Genomic DNA, 5000 nt, shown 5'->3' with positions numbered 1-5000 from the left:
TATACTTTTCGTATTCTTTTTTATACATTTCCATTCATATATATATATATATATATATATATATATATATATATATGTATATATACAGTCACACATATATATACATACATATACATATATATATGTACACACACATAAACAATCATACATACGCGTATATATGCACACACACACACACACGTGCATACATACATATACACACACTACAGCGCATAATTTTATGTATATAGACTCAACATAAAACGAACGTCTACAGGCTTACATATATATATACATACTTATATATAAGGAAATGAAGTTAATGGAGACAAGAACTAGCACACACACACACACACACACACACACACACACACACATATATATATATACATACACGCACACATATACACTTATATATACATATACACACATACCCACATATATACAAATATATATACAGTCAAGCATATATAGACACGTACAAACATATGCTTACTCAGACATGCATATGTATAAGAAACACATAGACATACGTACATATTATCATTGCTACAGCGCATACAACATTCACCCTCTCATGCCTGCATACATATACACTCATACAAGCTTGAAACCATGCTTATACATATAGGGGCAGTATGCCAAAACTAGTTCAGGTATGGCGGCTTAAGTGGCTTTTAGCTGGCTATATTTAGATTTTTGCACCTTTCACGTGTTCTAAAACAGTTTTATCTGTTTACTCAAAGCTGAATCCACTGTGAAAAATTTCCCCCACTCTTTATCTGTGCCTAAATCAAAACGTGGATTCCATGAACAAAGCTTCTTTCTTAGAACTGCACGCCTGTGGAACTCTATTCCGTCTGCCTGTTTCCCACCGGACTACAACTTGGATATGTTCAAGTCCAACGTTAAAAATTCCTAATGAACCGCCTCCTTAAGTAAACACTTCATCAAATCTCCACACTCACGTAATGTACTTGCAATAACCCTTATCCCTGAGTGGCTTCCGGGCCTTGATAAGTGGTGATCACTGTGTAAATATATATATATATATATATATATATATATATATATATATATATATATATATAAGGTTCTTGTGGATTTTTAAAAATTTTGATTTCAAATGATTTATTTTTTAAATAAGTTTTCATTATAGTACCTTTACTTTATATATCATTTAAAAAGCGTTTTCCGCTCTTTCTATTCGTTTAGATTACAATCGTTTTCAAACAACTATGCATTCCTTTCAGAACGTTGAATACAAGATGATAAAAGCAAATTTGTACATTTTACTTATTTCAATTCAAGCTAGACCGAAAAGCTGCTGAAACAACTCGCAATATCAACGAACCATTACTGAATGCGCAACACAATGGTGGTTTAAGAAATTTTGTGGCGGTGATGAAAGTCTTGAAGATGATGAGCGTAGTGGTCGGCCATCGGATGTTGACAACGATCAATTAAGAACCTTAGTCGAATCCAATCCACGCACAACTATTGTAGAACTTGCTTCTGAATTAGACGTAACATAGACGACGATTTCCAACCGCTTGAGAGAGATTGGGAATATAATGTATATAAATGAGTATCTCGCGAATTGAACAACAACCAAAGAAACGTCGTTATGAAGTGTCACCTTCCCTTCTTTTACACAACAAAAAACGACCCGTTTCTCCACCAGGTTGTGACTTGCGATGAAAAGTGAGTTCTCTACGACAACCGGCGATGCACAGCTCAGTGGCTAGACGCCGACGAAGCTCCATGACACTTTCAGAAGCCAGAGTTGCACCAAAAGAAGGTTATGCTGACTGTTTGGATGTCTGCGACCGGTTTCATCCATTACAGTATTTTTTTAATGCAGACGAAACCATTACGGCGGAGAAGTACTGTCAACAAATGGATGAAATGCATCAGAAACTTCGACAACAATCAGCAACAGAAAAGCTCAATTCTCCTCTACGACAATGCTCGACTGCATGTTGCTAAACGGACCGTTGAACGAATTGGACGACGAAACTCTGCCTCATCTGCCATAATCTCCAGTCCTCTCACCTAACGACTACCACTTTTTTAAGCATATCGGCAATTTTCTGCGTGAGAAATGCTTAAAAAAACCTAAGCGATATCAAAAACGCCTTCAGTGACTTCATCGCCAGTAGAACGCAATATTTTTACATTACTGGCATAAATACATTTGCTTTGCGTTGGCAAAAGAGTGTTGATTCTGATGGTGCTTATTTCGATCAATAATCTTTTGTTTGAGCCGAGATCTGAATTTAAAAGTTAAAAACCGCAAGAAATTTCTTGTCAACCTGATACATATAATTGAAACGTCTCCGCTGTATTCTTTATTTTTCTCCACCTTTTTCTTCGTCTAGTGCATTGAGATTGGTGCTGACTATGCAGGTCGATAAATTCGTCAGCACAAAAGGTCGATCGTTTTATGGTATAACTCTTGTCTCCGTAGTTCTTCATCATTTTTTTTTTTTAGTTTTTAGTTGAAAAATAGGAGTCTTTACTTTTGAAACGACCCTCATATGATATATATATATATATATATATATATATATATATATATATATATATATATATATATATATATATATTCAGGCAAACATTATTAAAAACAACAGAGATACCTTGCTTAATGATTCTTTTTTTTTTTCATTTTTTTGATCTTTCCTAAGATTTTTTTAACTTCAAGATGGAAGGTATTATCAGACTTATAACTGACATGATTTATTTTAAATTTAATAACAATTTCTACAAGCAGAATTTCGATCTTTCTAAGGTAACTCTCTTAATGGAGTATTAGGCTGCCTTTTCTTAGAATTCCTAAAATCTGGTCCTTTCAAAATTAGATTAGTACTAAACAAAGGATATTTAAGATCTATCGGCGACATTTTAATTTTCCTTCCTGAAAACACGCACATAAATAATATTAAAGACAAATTAGACTCAGTCGAACTCTCTGTAAAGTTTACCTATGAAACAGAAAACAATCACTCATAGATATAGATTTTATGGATATTATAAAATCCAATAATAAGCTATCCTTCAAAGTTCACCGCAAAAATACACATAAAATAATTAGATATATTAATACTCATACCATAATAACAAAATAAAATTAAGTATGATAACTGGTTTCTTTCTATGTGCATTCAGAATTTGCAGTCCAGAATATCTGGACGAAAAATTCAAACACCTCACAAATACTTTGAAAACTTTGCAATATCCCACATATTTTATATTAAATGCAAAGAAAAAAAAAGCCACACAAATATTGTCTAGGACGAATCAATAAAAATCATATACATCAGACACTTCTCTCCTAAACATACATCTTCCTTTACCTACACACACTAATAATACAAAAATTTGCAACACTTTAAAGGACTAGGGATTCCAATTATACAAACCACATAAAAAACTATGAAACAAACATTAAAAACAATAAAACATCTCCAATACAAACCAATTTACAATGCAAGCATATATACTGTTCCATGCCAAAATTGCCATCATATATACATTGGTGAAATCCAACGTAGATTAGAAAAAAGGCTCAATGAACATAAAAGAGATACAAAAAATAGCAATTCTCTGAATGTATTATTCTCTTATTCATTGCAGCATAATTATACTTTTGACTTTAAACAAGCAAAAAATAGTTAAATTTAACTCAGATAAACCGCGACGGAGACTTTCAAATCAGCACTTATCGAAAATTCAAGCACAATTAAACAACGTGGAGGTTTCTATAATTTATCGCCATTAATAAGTAAACCTCTATTAAAAGAACATAATTTAATTTAGACACAGGTTAACTCTTTCACACCATAGAAAACGCTACCTATAAAATAATTAATACATACAATCAGTCAATAAATTACATAACAAAAATACACTTATTTCATTCCATTTTCACATCCATATTTGAATTATAAAGGCCATATTTATTCCCAAACAATATAAACTACACCATATTTTTTTTAATATATAAATATATGACGTTAAAAAATTACTCTCTTTCACAACGCTATACTTTTTTTTTGAATTTCCAATGACTTTTTTCGTTCTGAAATAAAACAGTCATACATTTCATTACAACAAAAATATATTTTCGAATATTGTACTGGTATTTTATTTTCTGAATTTCATTCACCCAGAAGTCTCTCTCCACACACACCCACACACACGTCGGAATCAGTATCGGAATCGGAAAAATTATAGCCTAATTTCCGATTCCAAACCGATTCTTTTATTTATTTATTTTTTGGACAATAAAAAATGAAACAAGCACAAACTGTTTTTTTTATTAGAAGTCGTTCATTTACAACATAAGACTGAGAAGGGCCACAGAATGGGTTATAAATCTCATTTACAGATTTAACATTAAGCCATTCAGTTTAATTTATTTTATTTATTAGTCATTTATCGAGAGATAACTTGCTATTCCCTTTGTAAACTTTTCGCATGAAACTTTGGAATGAATGTGAAACTTTTCGGCGTAACATAATTTTCATATAATTTTGAAAAATAAAAATTCTTTTTTTTAAAGCAGAACATGAAAAATAATTAAATTAAAAACTGGTAAATAATTATACAAACGTTCCCGATATGAATGTAGGGATGCACGTTTGGAAAAAGCAGTACTCTCTTCCTCTCTTTAACTACTTGATGTCATTTTCAGAAAGCCTTTTGACATTCTGACATTTTAAGCTTCCGTAGAATCCACACCTGGACGATTTTCTGTTTGTTGTGATTGAGCTAATCTAGAATCTCTCGCGTTTGGGGGCTAATTAAGCTACTTTTTTTGTACAAACAAAATGTTTTTTTAAAATTTATTTCAATATTTTTGGACTTCACTTTACTAATTATCTTTGAGATAGACCCAGAAAACAAATATTCATCTTTCAAATTATTTTTACAATAAATTTATTTAACTTCAAAATTTAGCTGAATTTTCCAGTTTCCGAATGTCGCCGCGAAAACATTTTTAATTATAACTTCTT

This window comes from Euprymna scolopes, chromosome 22 (genome assembly GCF_053919585.1).
Source record: "Euprymna scolopes isolate OS-2025 chromosome 22, ASM5391958v1, whole genome shotgun sequence".
NCBI classification, from domain to species: domain Eukaryota; kingdom Metazoa; phylum Mollusca; class Cephalopoda; order Sepiida; family Sepiolidae; genus Euprymna; species Euprymna scolopes.
This window is presented reverse-complemented; position numbering follows the sequence as displayed.